General features: G+C 40.1%; 2 protein-coding genes across 16 annotated transcripts in view; one reads left to right on the top strand and one right to left on the bottom strand.

Annotated features, from left to right (window-relative positions):
* Positions 1-24,067, bottom strand: part of SLCO1A2 (solute carrier organic anion transporter family member 1A2) — a 100,760-nt gene that overhangs the window by 48,150 nt on the left and 28,543 nt on the right. For 2 of the 12 annotated variants that reach the window (XM_070049462.1, XM_051850840.2), the window contains exon 1: positions 6,989-7,070. The exons of the other annotated variants lie outside the window; for them this stretch is intronic. The gene's annotated coding sequence lies outside the window, so the exon portion shown is untranslated. Of the gene's footprint in view, positions 1-6,988; positions 7,071-24,067 lie in introns of those variants that run through there. 12 annotated transcript variants of the gene reach the window in all.
* Positions 1-24,067, top strand: part of IAPP (islet amyloid polypeptide) — a 74,269-nt gene that overhangs the window by 36,949 nt on the left and 13,253 nt on the right. For all 4 annotated transcript variants that reach the window (XM_051850854.2, XM_051850855.2, XM_051850856.2 and 1 more), the window contains one exon: positions 7,434-7,554. The gene's annotated coding sequence lies outside the window, so the exon portion shown is untranslated. The remainder of the gene's footprint in view (positions 1-7,433; positions 7,555-24,067) is intronic.

Consider the following 24,067-nt stretch of genomic DNA (forward strand, 5'->3'; position numbering starts at 1 on the left):
GAATAATGCCCTAACCCCAGATAAGAGCTAGGAAATGGCAGAGTAATGTTGAAAGCTGAGTTCTATGCTTAGGAGAGCTGGTTGTGAATATCATCATCATATGAGTTCTGAACTATACAATCCCATAGGAGGATTAGGGACTAGTCAGGAGACTGTAAACCCTCCAGGCCTGTGCTTCATTATCTAACCCTGCGTTGCCCCTCTGGAGGAGAATCTTACTAATTCAAGTTCGAGAAAATCTGTCACCCTTGATATTTGATCACCTAAATATTTGATCAAGGTCTTTATTCTGCACCCTCTTCCCCAAATGATATTTGATCATCCAGCCTGTGCCTGCAGCTAGAATCTTGCTAAGTTAGTTTTGCCAAGATCCTCCCCTACCTCTGATGTTTCCTTTAAGGAATTTTCCATCCACTGCCCCCTACTCTGCTCCTTGGCTCTAAGCTCCACTGGACAATGAAGTGTGTCCAGAGCTACGCTGAGGTCTCTTTTCTGATACAAAACAGTTCCTGAGTAAAATCTGTTTCACCCTTTTGACTACTGTCTATCTCTGATTTATCTTAAGCCAATTTCTTCAGATTATTGTCATAATTCTTTTCTCCTCTTTGTCTACATAGTCATAAATTTTATCTCCATTAAATTTATGGCATGAAAAGATTTAATCTGTTTATTACAAGACTCCAAAAATACCTGGAAATCTAATTTTTAAAAACTCTAGGTTTTTTTTTTTTTTTTTTTGTCAACCTACATATTTACGTCTTTCTAATAGTCACATGAATAGATATAAGGAAGCAACAAGATATAGCGGAAATGTCAGACCCTGGAATCTAGTTAGTCTGAGTTTAATCCAAGATTGGTCATGAGTTGTTTATAAACTCTTTGAGCCTATTTTTCTCGATCTCTGATATTGGACTATTTATACCTGCTTTGCAAAATTATTATGAAGATTGAGTTATAAAATTTACGTCAGAAACCTAGCCTGGTTACTGGAATAAAATACTCACTCTGTCAAAATGACAGTGATTATCGTTGATTCATTCCACAAATATTCATTAAGGCTCAACTACATTCCAAGCACAGTAGTGAGTGCTAGGGACACAAAGATTAGTCACATGTGCTTGCTCTCAAGAATTTGCATAAGAGACACGTGGATATCTGAATGAGAAGAGCTAGTTACTGTAACAATGCAGGTACTTTGAGCTAAGTAATAGGAAGGCACGATTAATGAAAACTGGTGGCTGGCCTGTGAAGCCTGGAAGGCCTATTGGAGGGCTGGCTGTTCCTATTCTGATGCAGCTACTTACTAATGTGCCTGGGAAGGCAGCAGAAGATGGCCCAAACGCTTGGGCCCCTGTTGCCCATATGGTATCCCCAGATAGAGTTCCAGGCTCCTGGATTTGCCTGACACAACCATTGCAACCATTTGGTGAATGAACAAATGAATAGCAGATCTTTTTTTTTTTTAAATTTTTTTGAATATTTTTTTAAACTTTTATTTAATGAATATAAATTTCCAAAGTACAGTTTATGGATTACAATGGCTTCCCCCCCCCCCCATAACGTCTCTCCCACCCGCAACCCTCCCCTTTCCCACTCCCTCTCCCCTTCCATTCACATCAAGATTCATTTTCATTTCTCTTTATATACAGAAGATCAGTTTAGCATACATTAAGTAAAGATTTCAATAGTTTGCTCCCACACAGAAACATAAAGTGAAAAATACTGTTTGAGTACTAGTTATAGCATTAAATCTCAATGTACAGCACACTAAGGACAACGATCCTACATGAGGAGTAAGTGCACAGTGACTCCTGTTGTTGACTTAACAAATTGACACTCTTGTTTATGGCATCAGTAATCACCCTAGGCTCTTGTCATGAGCTGCCAAGGCTATGGAAGCCCCCTGAGTTCACTGACTCTGATAATTTTTCCTTCCCCTTCTTTCTCCTTCTCTTTGTGTCACTCAGCCTTTCAAATACATCTCTAAACAAATGAAAAAGAAAACTGCACTTGGCCATTCACTTGGACTGTATGTGGATGCAGCACAGTGGTTTAAGTACTTGGGCTCTGAGATTAGGTACGATTGATTTGAAAGCCTGTCCTTGAACTGTGTGCTTTTGTGACAAGTCAGCTTACAAAGTGAAGACAGTGTCTATCTTTGCCAAGGTCCACATAGGAAAATACAAGTAAGAATAGGGAATTTAACAGGAGTTATTTAATGTGGACACGTCATTAACAAAGGTAGCAGGGGAGTTAAAAAGCCCAACTGCAGATGGCAGACACACCACAGATTCGCAGCAGTGGGAAGTCACTCCCATACCAGAGGCTAGATGTAGGAGTTTGAGTCCTTGAAGACACAGAGCAACTGCCAGAGGTTCCATGGGAGGAGGTGAGGGCTCGAAATGCCCTTGCTTTACCTTCACAACCCCAATCTCACATGAATGCTTTCCTGCTGCCACAATCGAGCAGGAAGCTGGGCAGCACGGGAGCCTAGGAAACTGAGCTTTCAGAAGTCAGTCTTGGGCCACAGAGAGGATAGAAGCCATATAAACAAATGATCAACACAGTCATAGTCATTGCAGTACAATTAAATAAGGTCTGTCAAATGTGTGGCATAGAACTAGCGTGCAGTCAACATTCAGTGGTGGGCAGCTATTCAGATTATTGGATAATATTCCTTCAGTTTTCAATTCTTTTATTCCCAGCACTGAAAGATTCAACTTAGCCATCTACATAATTGGCCAGCTCTCCATTTTATAAGTGTGTGTGTGTGTGTGTACACATACATATAGTAGTCTATGCTATATCAAATAAGATGTGACTTTTGTTATCAAAGTAACTGATTTTGAACTTACCTAAAAGCACTAACTAATCACTCTTGCATCACACCAACACATAGTCACCAAATCTTCATACAGCAAGATATATTCAGTTTGCCTATTTGATGATACATAGATATTCTTGGCTACCACTAGATACTTAGTGAGAGTTATGTGCTTCAACAGTCTGATTTACAATGATACATGAAAGTCAATAGTAAAATATTGCCATGGGGAAAGGAGGAAGAGATGAAAAGATAAATTATTCCTCACTCCTATTATTCCTTTCTCCATACCCCCATGCACACATCATGGGAAGAGAAAGCTCAGCAGCCACATGCAGAATTTTGTTTCAAGGTTTACAATTAGGAAATAGTCTTGCTAGCAAAAGTAAGCCACGTGCTCTAATATCAGATGGTTTAGTGCTATAAGTGATATTTTGGATGCAGTGTGCTTCTTATTTATCTTATTTGATTTACAATTAGGATGGGGAAAGAGAGCTGGTGTTTTCCCTCAAAGACTCCAACGTGCAAAAAAAAAAAAATGAAGAAACAGATTTTCCTAAAGAGCCAGCACAAAGTTAAGAAAACCTCAGCGTGGGGCAGGTGGTTGGCATAGCATTTAATTTGCCGGTAGGGACATCTGCATCCCATGTCATTGTCCTGAGTTCAACTTCCAGCTCTGCTTCTGATTCCAGCTTCTTGCTAATGTGCAGCCTGGCTGGCAGCAGATAACTGTCTGGGCATTCCTGACTTTCTACTGAATATGTTCCAGGATAATTTTTCACTTTCCCTGACACAGCTTTCAAATGAACCCTTTCTCCAAGGGGAGAATATACGTAAAGTAAGATAGAGTTAGAGTCAGAAGTAGACATATTCATATATATTACCAGGAAATATATGTGCATATCAATAAATTTAGATGGATAATATAAGTATAGGTAATTTTATAGGTAATAAATACAAATTCCTACTGATTATTCCAGTTCCAATCCAGTACCATGGAGTAATTCTTTCATCTCTCTTTCTACACCTATAATTCTCATCTATATCCACAATAAACCCGCTTCCCATCATTCTCAGTCTATTTATTTGCTTAAGCTTAGAATGTTATTTTAAATTTTAATATAAAGAAAATAGATTTCATGTATTTAATAGGTACAGTTCTGAGAAGAAAACTGTTTCCCTCCTGCTCCCTCTCTTTTCCCTCAATCCCTCTCCTTCCTTTCCTTCCTTCCTTTTCTTTCTTTCTCTCTCTCTCTCTCTCTCTTTTTTTTTTTTTAAACAGGCAGAGTTAGACAGTGAGAGAGAGACAGAGAGAAAGGTCTTCCTTCCATTGGTTCACCCCCCAAAATGGCCACTATGGCCGGCTCACTGCACCGATCTGAAGCCAGGAGCCAGGCGCCTCCTCCTGATCTCCCATGTGGGTGCAGGACCCAAGCACTTGGGCCATCCTCCACTGCCTTCCCGGGCCACAGCAGAGAGCTGGACTGGAAGAGGAGCAACCAGGACAGAATCCAGTGCCCCAAATGGGACTAGAACCCAGGGTACTGGCACCGCAGTTGGAGGATTAGCCAAGTGAGCCATGGCACTGGCCTCCTTCCTTTTCTTTCTTCAGTTTTTGCCGACATAATTTTAATCTACTCTATAATCACATGCTTAAATCACCACTAACCACATATTTACATTTACATTACATACATACATTTACATACATTTACATTAACTGTAAACCTATGTCACTTTGAAAAGTAAACCTACTAACAAGAAATCAGTATTTTTTTTACAGTTTTGCTAATAAAATTAATTTACAATGAAATATACAAATAGTTAAGTATGCTGTTCAGTAAGTTTGGACAACAGAATACTCCTGTGTGGTCCATTTCCTTGTCAAGATATAAAATATTTCCATTATACCAGAAGGGCCCTGCTTGGGCACCACAATTTTGAATGCTCAAGTCATATGGAATATTTTTCAGTTTTGGTTTTTTACTACTATTTAAGAGTACTTTAGCTTAATGCATTTAAAAACAGCAACCAATAAATTGAGAACAACTGAACACTAGCTGGAACACACATACAAATAAATCAATTGAGAATGCCCACAACCTACAGAATACACACATAGTTAATTATAAACATTATGTAAAAGGAGTGAAAGTTAATATGCAATAGATAATAACTTAGCCTGTAAAATTAAACAAATTTCTTCTCTGGTCCCAACTGGATTGTGTTTATTGTAGAGTGGTTAGCCATCTCCCTCAGAGACCCACACCTATTGTCACAGGAATAATAATAAGTTTTTGTTTCCTCTTTATCATCAGCCTCAGATATTTTTTGATCATGGGTTCTTATAACAGGAAGGTTTCATTCTTCTGTAACACATTTGACTCTAAAAACTGCTAAGACATTAAATTATTTTTCTATGTAACTCTCAATAAAATCATACCATTTTAGTCAACCAATTTGAAGTAAAACTATTTTTTTTTTTACTTTTCCTTTATCATTTAATGCTTATGGAGATTTTACTATTCCTGTGATTCTCAATGTACATTCACAAAATGGAAACTGCTTTCACAATAATGTCAAAATTACTTGCCTTTATCACTGCGTTGATATTTGCATATTAATGGCATAAAAATAACAGTGACAAATAAAAGCAGTGGCAACAAATTCATTAAAAGTCATTGTGTTGCTCTTCAAGGCACTTTTGGTAGAGAAACAAACAAAAGCAAAGCAGCACAAAACCACTTCCACATACGAATGGCATTAGTGAATCAGTCAAAATGATTATTTATATTAAATGTCAACCCTTTTGACATGTATAGGTCCTCTTTTTTTTTTAACTTTTATTTAATGAATATAAATTTCCAAAGTACGATTTATGGATTACAATGGCTTCCCCCACATACCGTCCCTCCCACCCACTACCCTCCCCTTTCCCACTCCCTCTCCCCTTCCATTCACATCAAGATTCATTTTCGATTATCTTAATATACAGAAGATCAGCTTAGTATACATTAAGTAAGGATTTCAACAGTTTGCTCTCACACAGAAACATAAAGTGAAAAATAATAGATGATTCTGGCCTCAGAATCAGCCCTAAAGGCATTAGGATCTGGCTGAAAAGCCCATGAGAGTATTTCAGGCATGGAAAGCCAAGACACTCTGGCAAAAGATCTCTGCGAGTGAGATCCCAGTGGAAAGAACAGGTCATCAAAGAAGGAGGTACCTTTCTCTGAAGGGAGGAGAGAACCTCCACTTTGACTATGACCTTGTCTAAACAAGATAAGAATCGGAGAACTCAGAGGGCTTCCATAGCCTTGGAAACTCATGACCGGAGCATAGGGAGACTACTGATGCCATAGACAGGAGTGTCAATTGGTAAAGTCAACAACAGGAGTCACTGTGCACTTACTCCTCATGTAGGATCTCTATCCTTAATGTGCTGTGTATTGAGATTTAATGCTATAACGAGTACTCAAACAATATATTTCACTTTGTGTTTTTATAGGGGTGCAAACTGTTGAAATCTTTACTTAATGTATACTAAACTGATCCTCTGTAAAAAAAAAAAAAAAAAAAAAAAAAAAAAAGAAAGAAAGAAATTATCAACTCCCAACTTGCCAACTTGACTCTCACTGGGATTAAACATGACAATAGGTCTGATCTGATTTCATCATCATTTAAAAATCATCTATTATTTTTCATTGAAGTAAAACTATTTCTAAAAGAGCTTGCCACCTTTGTAATCATTAGCAGGGATAGCAATTGTCTGGACTTTCAATGGTCTTGTGATTTACTCCAGTTTAATGTTTGAGCACCTTTTGTCTACTGTCCTGTTATTATTGACCCTTATGATTATTGCTACTTTATTTTTGTTGGTGGTGATCTTTTCCCATTTACTTTTTGCTATAAGATTAATTTATGGATTGGATTCCAGAAAAAAGTTCTCCATCCATTTACCAGAAGCATAAACTCTATTATAATTCTCCCTATCATTGTTAAAAATTTTCCTAGAGATGGGTAGCACTAAAATATCAGAATAAAAGTAGGTACAGTTTTTGTAATGAGTATCAGGGTTAGTATCTCAGTCTGTGTTTCCATTGCCAATAACACATTACCACAGATAGGGTAAGTTGTAAAGAAAATAGATTTATTTTGGCTCACATTTCTGGTCCAAAGTCAAGGGCTCGGTTCTGGAGACAACCTCTTGTCAGCAGAGTTCTAAGGCAGCACAGGGTGAACTGATCTGGCCAACGTGCCTTTTATGGCAGTCCCATCCCCAAGATAATTCATTAACCAGTTAATGGATTAAACCATTTTTGAGAGGAGAGCCTAGATCACCTCTTAAATGTCCGTTTCATGCCTCAGTATCTCATAATGGAGATTATACTTCAAGATGAGTTCTCATCAAACCATGGCAGTGATGGGGTCTACACTGCAGAAACGTATGGAGATTGTTAATAGAATATGGTGCAAGATAGATTGATACTCACAGAGATACTCTTCTGTATGCACAATCTAAAGAAATCAAGGAAAGGTTGAAAATGGCCAGCTGTGATAAAATATTATAGCATCGTGTTCAATTTCCAAATCTAAATCCTTTTTTCAGATTGGACTTTGTTGACTGAAGGAAGGAACATGTCCTTGAGAGGAAAAGTGGGTGGCGCCTTGACAAATACCTGTGGTTTTCCATGAACCCTGCACAAAGAACCACGTGGTGATCCACTAAGGTAATGCACAGGGGGAAGGGGTATAATCAAGCGTTCTGAGGACTGGTACACGGCATCTGAGTTGAACTGATATGAAGAAATCATAATAGTCATTATAAGCTTCTTGTCAGCCTGGGACCATATGTGGGCAATAAATAAATCTCCTAGTTGAGGCCCAGTTCACAAAGAACTCACTGGGTCCACACATTCATATCCATGCTGTGTAGTCCCTAGTAGTCAGAATGGATATAGTTCCTAGATGGTAGAACCCCACAATTCCTTGGTTTGTGTGGTAAAAACTGCCACAGAGATCAGCAAAAATTAATGTTACCTTAAAATACCCAAAGAATCAGCGTTCCTTTCCTACACCCCTGCATAAGCAGTGTGCTGCAGTATACATAGAAAACCTTGAAGATGACAGTGAATAACCACCTTTGCAGTCACTGTTCAAAGTGTGATTTCTTTTCTAGGGGAAATTAACAAAATCTCAGATACATTTTGTAATGAAAAGGGGAGCAGAACAGAGAGGAGACAGGATACAAACTCACAGCCAAAATGAAATTATTCAAGAAAAATAAGTAAATTTGTAGAGGTGGCCAAATGCCAGCATGCATACGGACTATGTGGCAGAAGGCACCACCCTCTAGTGAGCCAGGCCTTATGTAGCTTATGGTGGGTGAAGGGTCCAGAGGGGAGGGTGGGGGGCAATAGGCAGAGGTGACTTTCTCCGTGCAGGTTTTTCAGGTTTCTTGCAGGCTATCAAACCAGGGGAAAATGTAGGACATAGGGTGAGGCACAATAGAGGGCATGGGGTTGAGCTGGTCTCTTGAAAGAAAGCAGGGGTAAGGAGTAATGAGAATTTTATCTACTCTCAGGCAATGAGTTAAAATGGCTAAGGTTTATGTCCTTGTTCCATCCATCCTGACTCTGAATATAGATAAGGAAATGGGGTGCTGGTTTCTTTCTGGATACTTCATAATGATACAAGGCGTTGACATGGCATGAGTATCTACACTCTGGGTTGCATTGATTGGAGAAGAGCAGTCTTGTGTTGTTCCTGCATATTACTGGAGATGGCTGGAACAAAGGTTTTGTCTTCGTGTGAGAGAGAATTTAGATGTGAGACAGAGTAGCAGTGTGCGATGTGGAGTTCCAAGAAGAGGCAGCTAGTTAGAGACTTTTTTTCAGAGAAGATGGAATGAGGGACGGGTTAAAGAGAGAGTTGGGCTGCACCTGCCCATACAGAGGGCGGGACCTTCATTGGATTTGAGCAGCAGGCAGAGTCCTTCCTCAAGCTGTTGGGTGCGGAGCAGGACATGGACCCTGAGAAGTTGGGCAGAAGATGTGAGAAAGACTCCTGGGTGAAGTTCACAGTGCATTGTCTTAGCAGTTTGGAATGTCCCAGGTGCAGGCTTTCCAGAGCACACATTCTATTGCCAATTCTTTGTAAAGTTATTAAGATCATAGAGAAAATTCTGAGACAAAAAGAAATGCCGAATTCTGGCCATTTAGAGTCATTGTCCAATTCATATTGAGGCCAAACTTTAGTGCCAAAGAAAATCACTTCGGCTTTGTCTCCCTTTACACCCAATTTGCTCAAGTTTTGGAAGAGACAGGCCAGAGGGGAACCAGGTGAGATGTGAGAAATTTTGGAACCCATGGATTAAGCAAAATACAGCCTGAGGGTAGGAGATCTTTCACCTGGGAAAGAGTTACCCCAACTAAGAACCCAAGTTCTGAGTCCTCTTAGAGGAGAGAGCCAGAATCTCCAAGATTAGACCAGTATCCCAGTATTAAGCTGTGGCAGATGATGAGTGTTTCCTAAACCTCCCAGAGATAAAGGAAGGGGGAAAATGGATCAACACCCCAGGCCCTATTAAGGGGGCATGAACAGGCCATGAGTGTCAGCTCCAGCGCCCCTGAGGCCACAGAGGCCTCTCTTACACATCCGATAGGCTAGAATGAGTCTGCTGAGGCGTGTAGTGATGAGATTTGCCAAAAGGCTCTGGCTGTAAATTCTTCAGGAGATGAGAAAGTGCAAGCAGGAATAAGGAAATAAGTGGCCAAGGCAGCTTCCCACAGAGAGAAGAAAGTTTAGAGGAAGAGCAGGTGGGATGGCATGGCTCTTACCCAGGGAATGAAGGAGCAGCCAGTTTGTGATGGACCACAGTGGGCAAGAGATTGATCTCCCAGGCCTCCTCACACAGGGCACCAAATGTAAGGAAAAGGGAAGCAGAACAGAGAGCAGATAGGATACAAACTCATAGGCGAAATTAAATTAGGCAAGAAAAATAAATTTGCAGAGGCAGCCAACTGCCAGTGTGCGTAGACCAAACAGGCAGATGGCACAGTCCTCCAGTGCACCAGGCCTTGTGTATCTAAGGGTCTGGAAGTGAGGGTGCGGGGACGCAGTAGTCATAGCTGAACTTCTCCATATACAGGTTTCTCAGGTTTCTTGCAGGCTTTCAAAGCAGGAAAAGAATGCAGGGCATGTGGTGGGACACAATAAGGGGTGTGGAGTTGAGCTGGTCTCTTGAAAGAAGGCAGGAGTAAGGGATAAAAGATAATTTTGTGTACTTCCAGGAAGGGAGCTAAAATGGCTGAGGCTTATGTCCTTGTTCCGTCACATGTTGTACAACATTGATCTAGAAAATGTGTTAATTTGTATCCTTATCACAAATAAAGAAACAGAAATAGTTCTTATTTATATGGGAGGGAAAACAGAATGTATTTAGAGATAACTATGATGGGAAAAGATGTGAAGGTTATGGTAAGCCTCAGTATGAGAATTGCAGTAGAGACTTGGTGTTACAGCAACAGGGCCCGGGAAAGATAGGGTTATTGGGCTGTGGAAAAGACAGGGCTACTGATCAGGGCACATCAAGTCCGCACATGGCCAGAGCCACCCTTGGTAATCTGGGTTCTGTGGAAATTAGCAAGTCATACAGTGAGGTAGATCCTGAAGCAGTCTGTCAGAAGATCTAAGTGGCATTTGCTGGATGAGGCACAGGGGTGTTCAGAGACTTCACACAGCTGTGTGAGAAGATCGACTAGAGTCTAAGCCATGCTCTGTCTACATCATTCCTTCAGCTCCTATCTACTGCACCAATAAACTTCCTCAGTATCAGCTGACAAGAGACAGAAAAAAAAAATCTGAGCTCGATATGAGAGTATGAAGCAAGACTGAATCACTGCTGTTGATTGCACCACTGAGTGGTGACCTAAAGCAGAGATGTCAGTCTTCCCATAAAGGAGAGCTTCCAGGGCTGTGACTGGTCATGTACTGCTCATGCAACTGGTCAGAAGAGGATTGACCCAAGGTGAAAATGTGTACAAACTCAAGGGCAATGACAAGTGTGTCAAGATATAAAGTGGAAATGGATGAGGCCTGAGAATGAGGGGTGGATGGATGTATAGGAATGGACATGAGTGTAAGGATCTCTGTACAACACTTAATGCCCACCAGAGTGTATCTATCATGCAAAAAGAGTTAAATAGCTAAATAATGACAATGATTGAGTCAGTGTACTTATCAGGCTCTTGTCCTTGGCTGCTTCAGAGTTGACGTATCGGCATGTGGACAGAATGATCCTAGGGGACCATGGAGGCAACACACAAGACCAATAGAAAGGATTCTCACAATACAAGTCTGATAGAAACACTGACATTGGTGAATATGCAATTTTCCAGGAACAGAGACCAACTCTGAGCTCCTTAGTTGGTATACTTGAGAAAACTAATTAGCTATTCAGTGGCAAACAGATTATATTGGACTCCTTCCACGCTGAAAGCAGTATTGATTCATCTGTACTAGAACTGAGTATTCTGTACGTGGAAATGACTTGTCCACAGAGCCTCAGTCTGGTCCATGATCTAAGTGCATACAGAGTACTTGGTCTACTAACAGGATCCTGCAAACCATTGCTTTGGATGAAAGGACTTTATAGCAAAAGAAGTTCAGTAATGGACACATTACCATGAGTTCTAATGGTTCTATCCAGGGCTTAACATCTAGAAGCTGCCAGCCTGATGTTGCAATGGCATTATCTTTTAAAGGTACAGTTGAGGACCCATTTAGAGATGAAACCCTGAAAAGATGAAGCACAAATCGCTAAAATGCAGTAGATGCTAAAGTGTGACAATATAAAGCTCTATGTCACAAAATAAGTAGAGAAAATGTTCTGGGGATCTAGGGCTGGGAGCAGGAGTGGTCTCATCAACATGTACAGTGTGCCTCTCATAGAATTTGTGCTTCTCGTACCTAAAACTGGAACCCGAGTAAGTCTTAAAGGTACTCAATCCCAGAGAAGTAAGCTTCCACGAGAGCAATGAATGAACTTCACCCAACTGTACATTAAGGCCCTTCAAGTATCTAGTGGCAAGAGATAAAGTAGTAGAGTAATTAATACTTAATACTGGTTATCAGGGGAAATTAGGGCTGAAATTATACAACAGAAGCAAGAAAGATTATGTTTGTAATCCAAGCGAGTTTCCAGGGCAGCTCTTGGTACTATCTTGTTCTACAAAGTGGACAAATGGAGCTGTCACAGTCTGAGAAAGGCATAGCTCATGTGCTTAAGAATAGAAGTTGAGGTCAGTCCACCAAATAAATCTTCAAATCAACCAAAGTGCTGTAATCAAACTAGAATGAGTAGTAGAGAATGAAGACAAATGAGCAGCAATGTTGGCTTCAAAGTTACTCCATCCTCCTAAACCTACTCTTGTACATTTCCCAGAAACCAACATACTCATTCTCCTTAGCTACCAGGAATTCAGACCAGTGATAGTACATAGCTGAATCCCTCCTTAGGAATGGCCTTTGGCCAAAGGTTGCCTTACTGTAATGGATGCCATTTCCCCAGTTCAATATGCAGTCAGTGTCACTGATGAATTTACAAAACACATCCCCTTGCCTGTGTTTAGGACGTCTCTGAAAGTTCATCCAAACTTCCAATCCCCTGGGGACATCAAGGCTTCTTCACAACCAAGTGGCAGTATATTTTCTAAAGATGACTACAACTCTATTTTCTCCTTATATACTCTTTTGTAGTGCGATTTTCTCTCCATCCTGGTCAAGATATGAAGTTTATGTCTCTGCCACTTAGAATCTAGAAGGACTCTGTGGTCGCCTTGACCAGTAGAATATAACAGAAGTGACACTCTGCTGATTCTTAGTATAGTTCTTGTAATGGTTTGCTCAGGAGCGAATCTTAATAAAGCATCACTGATGGTCTTATTCATTTAATCCTCTATCATCTGCCTCTGTAAATAGTCCTTGAACTAATTCTTTTTTATTTTGTTTTGTTTCATTATGCATCTCCTTTGCCACTATGCTAGTCAAGTCTGCCATCTTGCCCCATGTGGTCTCTATGTTAACATGTTCATTGATGAACTTACAAGAACTTTTTCTTATTACTGATTATCTTTTTACTTACTTGCATATTTCTCCACATCCTCCTTTTCTGTATATTTGCTTAGTAAACATGTAGTGTATATCTAATATTTACAGAACACTTCTCTAGATGGATAGAGGATTTGTGGCTTTAGATTTCTAACTTTATGTGTTTATTATACTATCAGTAAAGTTGATTCAAAAGTATAGACCTCAGAGGTCTATTGTAAAACACAAATGAGTTACAGATACAGAAATCATAGCTCATGTTTGATGCATAGAAAATACTCAATAAATATTAGTTCACATTACTTAGGGGGAAAGAACATGCTTGATTTTGGAAATCAGATAAGGTTTCCGGAACAATAAAAGTATTAGACCCATAGAGTCAAGGCAACAGTCATTCCTAACAGGACAGTAGCAGAGCACAGGTTTAGTTCTGAATAAGCAGAGATCCTTTAAGGTCTGATCCTTTAAGGTCACAAAGGATACAGACTGGAAATCAAAGTAGACAACAGATAGTAAAGGAGACATAAGGCCTGGTGATTTCTTTCCCTTGTCCTCCTTCTATTCCCTCCTCTCTTGTTTCTAACTTGGTGTCTTCAGTGTGCATAAAAGATAACATTGAGAGTTGGCATTGTGGTATAGCAGTTTAAGCTGCCATTTGCAATGCACACATCCCATATTAGAGGGCCAATTGGAGTCCCAGGTACTCTGCTTTCAATACAGCTCCCTACTAATATTCTTGGGAAGGCAGTGGAAGATGGTCTGAGTGCCACCCACAAGGAAGACCCAGATGGAGTTCTTGGCTCCTGGCTTCAGCTTGGTCCAGCCCTGGCTATTGTGGCCATTTGGAGAGTGAACAAGAAGATGAAAGACATCTCTTTTTTTTCTCTCTCTCTCACTCTGGCTTTCAAAAAAAAAAAAAAAAAAAACCAACACCTAAATCTTATTTAAAAAGGCAAGAATACAAGAATAGGTAAGAGGTTTACATTATGTTTCAGATAGGGGAAACTAAGACCATAATAATTAACAGAATAAACCTAAGAGCAAATATTAAATATTTACAGGGACAAGCCATCATTTTCTTGACTCCCAAAACAGTTCTCTCACCTGTATTCTCTCTGTCTCTCCCCAGGTCTGTCATCCCAAACACATACACACACATGGTATTTTCCATCTGTTTGCAAGTAAACAAATATACCTTCTAATGGGAACACCTAGAGGTAATGACACAAGTTTTGTCTGGACTAACTCCAAAGAGTGAATGGCTTCCAATCAAATTCCAGAACATAGCCCTGTAGGTTCCTCTTAGGGGATTCTGTAGAGTAGATGGAATCACAAAGAACTGCAACCAAGTTGTCACCAATGCTGTCATGTATGAAAGAGAAACAAGTTGATAAAAATCTAGTCTGCACCCCTAAATGAGGTGAATAAAACAGCAACTATTGCTTATCTGTAGAGAAAATTGAATAAAAATTAAAATTGGAAAAAGTATCTCTGAAATGTCCAAATCGGCCCTTTAAGTCTTAAGTTAGTAGATAGTTGGCAATTTTGTCCTTTAACTTGGGACTGTGTAAGATTGACCTCTCTATCGCAAGTATTCACAGTATTATCTCAAGTTAGTCAAGCAGTTTGTAAAGCAGCTGCATTAATGATATTATCACTCAGGGAGGATAGGCGCATGTCAAAATAGGATTTGAAACGCTTTTGCTTAATCTAATCATCAGGGTGACTTGCAGATCACCTCTGTTATTGCATGGGTTTTGATTAACACAACTTAAAGAAGGAAATGCTGTGCAGGTTGACTGCAGTTCAGAGAGCTCATTTTTCATGAGTTCTTCACAAAAGGCCATCAATTATAATTCATCAATCACTGGATGTACCTGGAGGACATTTGAGTTTCATTACCCACCAGACGGTAATGAGTTTGTGGTACCATGCCTGTCTTCAAAGACATTATAAAATGGCAAAAATGTTCTTGTTTAGATAGAAGAATAACTCAGATGTATTTTAATCTTTTCCTTTTTCTTTGGAATGTCATTGGCCCTGCCCAAGCACAGAGAATTAATGAAGCATGTATTGGTGCTCCACTACCCCATGCTCTTCAGCTGAGCCACGATAAGTAGTTGCCAACCCATCAGGATTTTCAGCAAACTAATTGCAAAATATCACCCTCAAAAGGCTAAGGTTTCCTGAACTCTGTCATATGTAAAAGAAGCTCAATAAATAGATTTAGATTAGGCAAGTATTATATCAGCCACCATCAGTTTATCTCCTATGTAACAAAGAGCTAATAAATATTTAGCCTGTAGAATAGCCAGTACTTCATGAATTTGTGCCAAATACCACTAATCAGTTGAAAATAACTAAATACACTGTGAGAAGCCCACATACACACTCCCATGCATAGTTCCACATGATGGACACCTGTCAGCTTGAGAGAATCAAATTGTCATTGACATTTATTTTTCTCTCCTTAACGTATATGATTTTAAGCTATATCTAAGACTAAATTGCTCTAAAAGCATCCTATTAAGCCCGTTCTTTCTTTTCTTTTCCCCCAACTCCTCAGATAAATCCCTTGAGTGCCTTATTTTGCTGCTCTCCAATGCGACACCAGCTTACTAGAGACATCATTCTACTTAAGGAATAACTAATCTTTCTCCTTCCCAGACCAAAAACAAAGCAAAAAAAAGTTTGTGAAACACAAGAAAAACCCCTCATCTTGGTTATTGCATGCAAGGGGAAAGTGTAGTAATGGGCAATGCAATCAGCAGAGACATAGGACAGAGCAGAAGATAACTCTGCAGTATCTCTAAAATCACATTAAGTGGCCACTTACTTTCTACCATCTAGACTAGTTCGTACAGCAAGCAGGAGGAATGACTGTTAATGACAGACACAAAGGAATTTTATGGGTCAATTATTGTCCATCTGCCTGGTTGGAGTTTAATTCTGATAAAATTACTGCTGGGTTAGGAATGGCACTTCCACACCTGAATTTATGTAATCTTCAAAAACTAGATCAGTCTCACTTACTAAGTGACATTTGTCCTTAGAAGTTAAAAAAATTCTATGAGAATGTGCAGCCTTGCAGGAGCTTCTATCAGGAGGCAACCAGAATAGTCAGCATTGTAAGATGCTTGAGAGAAGATACATCATCCACGAGATGCCTCGGACCCCAGCACCCACAGCAGCCCACACATCCACAGAGTATCTGGTACTCGGCTTCACAGAGGCTAAATTAAGCTGCTCCCCCTGACTTCCTTTCTACAGTGCCCTAGGCCCTGATTCTAGTCTTTTCTAAGTTGCCAAGACGTTCATTTAGTTAAATGAATTAATAGCAATAAATTACTTACTTTTAGTATCTCATTTAATATGCCCCTCCCAGGTAGTTACACGTTTTAATAGGAGATTTGTTAGTTTTTACTTAAAAGAGTTGGTTCACATGTTGCGAATTTTGGCACCTAGGAAGCCAGAAGCAAGTATGTTTGTTCTAGGAAAACTTTTAAGACCCTTTAGAGAATACTGTGGTTCTTATCTGGATTAATGTAGAAGAAAATTATATGCATAAGAGAAAGTAAACATAGTAATTAAAAGCCTACTGCATACAAAATTAGCAATGTATTTGACTCATCAAGTTATACACAAATGTAATTATCTGCTTCTTTAACAAAAAGGTAGGGGGTCTGCCTTGTAGCATAGTAGGGAACACTGCTGAGTGGGACACCGGCATCTCACAGGGGCTCTGGTTCCAGTGCTGGCAGCTCCACTTCCAGTCTAGCTCCCTGTTAATGGCTTGAGGAAAGCAGCAGAAGGTGGCCCAAGTAGTTAGGCACCCATGTTGGAGATCCAGATTAAGCTCCTGGCTCTGGCTTCAGCCTGTTCCAACCCTGGCTGTTGCAGCCAACTGGGGAGTGAACCTTGGCATAGAAGCTCTCCCCCTGTCTCTGTGTGTGTCTCTCTCTCTCTACTCTGACTTTCAGATAAATAAATAAATCCTTAGGGAAAAGAAAGAAAGAAAGAAAGAAAGAAAGAAAGAAAGAAAGAAAGAAAGAAAGAAAGAAAGAAAGAAAGAAAGAAAGAAAAGGTGGCAGTTTGAGGTATCAGATTTAGACTGAAGGTTTTTTTTTTTTTAAGGTTTATTTATTTTATTTGAAAGGCACAGTTACAGAAGAGAAAGGGAGAGACAGAGACCGAGAGATCTTCCATCCACTGGTTCACTCCCCAAATGGCCACAACAACGAAAGCTGGGCCGACCTGAAACCAGGAGGCAGGAGCTTCCTCTGGGTCCCCCACATGGGTGCAGGGGTGCAAACACTTGGCCATCTTCTGCTGCCTCCTAGGCCATCAGCAGGGAGCTGGCTCAGAAATAGAGCAGCCGGATTTGAACTGGCGGCCACATGGTATGCCAGCACCAAGGTGGAGGCTCAACCTACTGTACCACAGAGCCAGCCCCAGAAGTGAGTTCTTCTCTACACTGAATTCAAATGTGAGTAAATTCTAGACCTTATGTCATCAATAACAACAATACAGCTTCCAGCTTTTCATGGTCAAGTCAGTGTCAAAACAAAGGTTTTTTATTTTCAAAATTCCTACCTTACATATGCAGAGAAATTTTCCTGCTCTGAATTCATAAACCCAAGAGGTGTCTATTCATAGAAACTACATAGGAAATGGAGAAAATGATACCTTCCTTTATCACAAAACACTTGAATGATACGAAAACTCATTTTGAGAAGCAAATGAATTTTCAATCTTCAGATAATTGAATCTTTATATTGATTTTGATCTGCTTTGCTTTTCTGTTTTGTTTTGCTAAATAAAATTGGAGAATTTTCTAATACTTGGGAATTTTCACAGTGCAACTTCAACTTATTATTTACCTGAAACTCACAAAAGGCTTAAATGTATATGAAAGCAGCACAATCCAATATCTCCTGGCAGGAAGAAAAATAAATTATGATAAATCTGTGAATCAATGCTTATGAAATAAACAGGAGTCTACAGGTAGAATGTTCCAGATTATTCTAAAATGTTAGAATCAGAACAAGAGTGAGGGATTTATTTGCATAGAGAGGCAAAACATCTTTTTCACATTTGAGCACAGATAATAATAACTGCACATTAACCTTAGGTAAATAGCTAATACTGAAAAATTCAAAATTACTACCAATTTGTAGGAATGGTTTAATAGAAATCATGTCAAAAATATAGTTTATTTTCAATCAATTTTTGCTGCATTATCATAGAAACTCAGTAGGCAAGGCTTAATGAAAGCAAGAAGATTAAAATGTGTCTTTCTATTCCAAGTCTTGAAGACTATTACAAATTTTGCTTTTTTAAATATACAAGTTGATAATACAGTTAAGCCTGAAGCCAGTCACAACATCAATTTGCCAGTTGGAAAATTTGCCAAATTTGAGAATTTACTGAAACTTTGTATATTATTTTATTGTATTATATTAAATAATATTTGATACCATGTTATTTTTAAAATATATTTGAAATAATGTTCAGTTTGTTAAAACACGAGTCCTAGGCTGATTGTTTTTTTATGACTATTTTGTTAAAATGAATGAAATGATTATATTTTAATATATTCCAGAATATATTCATTAACACAAACTAAATTCCAGTAAGATATTATAAACATATATAATATGTTCTTCAATCAGTTCTTAAGTATTTTCAAGGAGCAAATACTCATGTTCATTTGATATCAACAAAATATAAATATAGAAAATCATAGAATCATTTAATGCAAGGAGTCTCCAAAAATTTATGGAGAAAGCATATTATGAGGGCTAGTGTCATGGCTCACTTGATTAATCCTCCGCCTGCGGCACTGGCATCCCATATGGGCACCAGGTTCTAGTCCCGGTTGCTCCTCTTCCAGTCCAGCTCTCTGCTGTGGCCCGGGAGGGCAGTGGAGGATGGCCCAAGTGCTTGGGCACCTGCACTCGTGTGGGAAACCAGAAAGAACTACTTGGTTCCTGGCTTCGGATCAGCGTAGCTCCGGCCGTAACGGCCATTTGGAGGGTGAACCAATGGAAGGAAGACCTTTCTCTCTGTCTCTCCCCCTCACTATCTTACTCTATCTCTCAAATAAAAAAGAAAGAAAGAAAGAAAGAAAAAGCATATTATGAAAAAAAAATCATATGGGTTTTCATTTTTTTGCATCAAACTTATACTAACTTGTTATAAAATGTCTGAACAAGATCTAGTTTGAGACACTAAGAATAAGACATGAATTTAAAAAGAGCCCTACCATGGCCAGCTCCACGGCTCACTAGGCTAATCCTCCGCCTGCGGCACCGGCGCCCCAGGTTCTAGTCCCAGTTGGGGCGCCGGTTTCTGTCCCCGTTTCTCTTCTTCCAGTCCAGCTCTCTGCTGTGGCCAGGGAGTGCAGTGGAGGATGGCCCCAAGTGCTTGGGCCCTGCACCCGCATGGGAGACCAGGAGGAAGCACCTGGCTTCTGGCTTCGGATCGGCGCAGCGCGCTGGCCATAACAGCCATTTGCCGGGTGAACCAATGGAAGGAAGACCTTTCTCTCTGTCTCTCTCTCTCCCTGTCTAACTCTGCCCGTCAAAAATAAAATAAAATAATTTTTTAAAAAAAGAGTCCTACCAGAGAAACATGGATTAAAGCAATTGTGGTGAAATTTAGGTAGAAAAATGGTAAAATCATTGATACTTTGTGAAAAGTTTCTGTGAGTTTTAGCAGGAAATCATTAGCCATATTACAGTCCTCATTCAACTCTTTCTGCCTTCTTTTTGTTTCTTGATTGTAAAAAACTCAGGGTACCCATTTTTCTTCAGTGAAGAATATGCTAAAGACCACATCTACGTAGTCAAATCCCCAGGACCTGCACTTCTTTAGGGATGGGCTACATGACTGGTATCATTACTTATAAAAATGTGTTGAACTTGATGAAGCTTAGGTTGAAAAAATACTTTTTATTTTTATCTTTTAATTCTATTTTCCACAAACTTTGTAATGATTCCTCCTATACTCAGGCAGAGTAATCCTTAAAGCCATCTTTAGAGTATAGTAGTACATTTAGCAAATAGGCTATTCCACAATTGGGTTTCAGTGCCACAATTTTAAAGAATTCACCTGCTTCCATAGAATTGTGGCAAGAGAGTCATGTTAAAGAGTAATCAGACTTTGTTGCCAAGCACAGGGGTAATGGATGCAGTTCAAGTCAAACCATAATTACCAACTATTTGACTCTGTGTTGACAAGATATGAACTCAAAAGAAAAAAAAACACATGGAACAATGACTATCTGATATCAAGCTTCAACAAAAGCCATGCTTATAACCACCTTCCCAGCAGTGACAAGAGCCCAGTTATAGATTCCAAAACAACTTCTCTTTCACTGGAATTGGATCTGCTGTGTAACCTGATCTCCAACACCATCAGAAATTGCGTATGTTGAAATTGCCAAGATAGAACGGAGGCACTCTGCTCTACTCCACTATGAAACATTTTCCATGTACTTCATTCAGAAACAAGATGAGCTGGCAAGCCAGCCACAAGCCATAGTGCCATTAAAAGCAGGTGCATTTGTATTTTATGGTCATTGCCAATATAAATCCACCTACATAAGGTAGAACATTTCCCTTACTCCTTGGAGCCACTCTTAGTAACATGATTGATCCTAAGTTCAGATGTATTTCAAGCTACAGGGAAAAAAACAGTACTTATATATATATATATATATAGCATTGTAACAACTGTTTCATTTGTAAGATGAAGCATATTTGAAGAGACAGAGAAGTTAGCACTCTTTTGGTAACTTGAATTGGAAACAAAATGAATTGTTCAAAGTGAAACGGGTTTAAAGGAAACTTGCTAAATCACGTATCACAGAGGCAGGCTTGGGCCTGGTTTGGATGGCCACATCCTCTGTCAGAGCACCCGGGTTCAATTCCAGCTAATGCAGGCCTTGAAGGGCAGCAGCGATAGCTCAAATAGTTGGTTCCTGGCCACCCATGTAGGAGACCTGGATTGAACTACTGATTCTTGGTTTCTGCCTGGCCCAGGCCCAGCTGTTGTTGGCATTTGGGGAGTAAATCAGTGGATGGACGATCTCCCTCCCTCTCTCTCTCCCCTCATTGCCATCTTTATGTTTCTCTGTCTTTCGAAGTATTTTTTTCTTAATTTTAAAGTGAAAACTGTGATCCTTAAAGTCTTAGTCTCAAGATGTGCTGACCATATTGTGTTCTCTTCAGTTCCTTGGCAGGAGCCAGTCTGAGAAGCTCTTCCTTCTGTGCTTGCCTGCTCTGCCCTCCCCTCCCACTTTGGCGAACATCAGCTTGCCTGTTAGAGTCAGGTCATCAGGCCCAATCTAAGACCCTGGCCAACACTGAAACTCCACTTGACATGTAGCTTGAAGGGCTGCCTACTTCACACCTTTAAGCTTGTTAGACTTAGATGTTAAGTCCAAAAAAGTGGAAACCTTATCTGTCTTGCTCACCTCTGAATCACCTTCCTTCTTCCCACCATTAGCTAATGCAGTGCCTGGGACATGCATTAATAATACTAATCAATATTAAATACTATTGGCCGGTGCAGCAGCTCACTAGGCTAATCCTCCACGTACGGCACCGGTACTCTGGGTTCTAGTCCCAGTTGGGGCGCCGGTTCTGACCTGATTGCTCCTCTTCCAGTCCAGCTCTCTGCTGTGGCCTGGGAAGGCAGTGGAGGATGGCCCAAGTGCTTGGGCCCTGCACCCGCATGGGAGACCAGGAGGAAGCACCTGGCTCCTGGCTTCAGATCAGCACAGTGCGCCGGTGGCTGTGGCAGCCATTTGCCGGGTGAACCAATGGAAGGAAGACCTTTCTCTCTGTCTCTCTCTCTCACTAACTCTGCCTGTCAAACAAAAAAATATTAAATACTATTATTATTTGGTGACTTGAGAACGGATTTTTAAGTTGCAAATGAGCTGCCAGTATTCATTTAGCAAAATGTCTAAGGTTTCTTTATTATGATACTCAACACTGACAAAGATCTTTCACTCACTGATGATGAAAGAATAAATGTATAACATTTCAGCGGCAATTTAGTAGAAAGTATCAAAATCTATAAAAAATGTATAAAGTCTGGCCTACAACAGCAATTCTAAAGAAAACACAAGAATAAAAGTAGGCAAAAATTTACAAAAATACAAATATGCAGCTTTGTTTTAGAAACATAAAAAAAGACAAAACTAAATGTCAAAGAGTACGGGATCATTTATTTTATACATATACCATAAAAACAAAATGTGGTGGTTTAAGATTACAAAGTAAAGCTTATTACTGACATGAGAAGAATTCATGGTTTGTTCTTTAAAAACAAAAAGCATATTATGAAAACAGTATAAACACTGTGACAGTTCTTTAAATTTATATGACACTAGCTTTCTGCAAAGGCAGACCTGGAAAGCAGCAGAAATGACTCGAGTACTTGTGTTCCTGCCACCCACCTGCAGAAACCGGATTGATTTGGCGGCTCCCAGCTTTGTCCTGTCCCAGCCCCAGTCATTGCAGGCATTTGAGGAATGAACCAGCTTGCAGGAACCCTTTTCTCTCTCTCTCTCTCTCTCAAAGTTTTAAAAATTGTTTTTAAAAACTGTCCATGGGGATCCTAATCAAAATGCTTATTTCAGTTATCTCTGGGAGTTGACATTATTTTGGTATTTGTCTTAATAATCTTGCTTACATAGATTTTTTTAAAAGAGCATGTATTTGATAATTTAAATTTTTTCCTCATAAAATTGCTACCAAAGAGGCTGGCATCACATACAGGTGCCACTTCATGTCCCAGCTGCTCCACTTTCCATCCAGCACCCTGCTAATGGCCTGGGAAAAGCAGCAGAGGTGTTTGGGCCCCTGGAATCCACATGGGAGACCAGGATGAAGCCCCTATTTCCTGGCTTCAGCCTGGCCCAGTGCTGGCCACTGCAGCCACCTAGGAAGTGAACTAGCAAATGGAAGATCTCTTTCTTTCTCTCTCTATTTTTCTGTCTGTCCCTCTCTCTCTCTCCATAACTCTGACTTTGAAAATAAGTAAATCTTTTTAAAAATTGCTGCCAATATGTGGAAAGTTTATGATGTTCCAGGCACTGTGTGAAGTGCTTTAGATGCCTTGTCATTTAATTAGCATTGAACTATGCAGGATAACCATTGTTATTCAGTGTTATAAATGAAGAATTACAGATTTGAAGACATTAATTTGCTCAAAGCCACACAGTATGTATTGCAACCCAATTTGTCAGGTTCTAAAGCCCTTGCTCTTAACTGTCATGATGCCTGAATGTGTCCAGGGCACTATGCTAAAAGGCTTTGTGTAAATAATAAGTTAACAATTAGTAGCCGTCACTGTCACACAGCTTAGAATCCAAGAGATAAGAAATGCAGACAACTGTAGGACAAATGTGCTCTGTAATGAGAGAGATAAATCATGGTCACAAGTTCAGGGTGAGCTGGGGATAAAAAGCCAGCAGTCATGTTTATTTGTGCAGTTTCTCAAGTGTGACCTGGAGTCCATCTGCAATGAATTCCTGGGCTCCTGCCTGGCCCATTGAAGAAAATTTCATCCAGTTCAGAAGAGATAAAATTATTCCAGGCAGGCCAGTGCCACGGCTCAATAGGCTAATCCTCCGCCTTGCGGCGCCGGCACACCGGGTTCTAGTCCCGGTCGGGGCGCTGGATTCTGTCCCGGTTGCCCCTCTTCCAGGCCAGCTCTCTGCTGTGGCCAGGGAGTGCAGTGGAGGATGGCCCAAGTGTTTGGGCCCTGCACCCCATGGGAGACCAGGAGAAGCACCTGGCTCCTGCCTTTGGATCAGCGCAGTGCGCCGGCTGCAGCGCGCTGGCCGCAGTGGCCATTGGAGGGTGCACCAACAGCAAAGGAAGACCTTTCTCTCTGTCTCTCTCTCTCACTGTCCACTCTGCCTGTCAAAAAAAAAAATTATTCTAGGAGCATCATATATTTGGTGTCTCTCATTTGTTTGTTTTTCTTTAAATATTCTATTTATTCATTTATTTATTTGTAAGGCAGAGACAGAGAGATGAGAGGGAGAGAGAGAATAGGAGTGAGAGAAAGAGAATCTCGCATCCACAGATTTACTCCCCAAATGGCTGGAACAGT

The sequence above is a fragment of the Oryctolagus cuniculus genome, chromosome 9, assembly GCF_964237555.1.
Source record: "Oryctolagus cuniculus chromosome 9, mOryCun1.1, whole genome shotgun sequence".
Classification (NCBI taxonomy): domain Eukaryota; kingdom Metazoa; phylum Chordata; class Mammalia; order Lagomorpha; family Leporidae; genus Oryctolagus; species Oryctolagus cuniculus.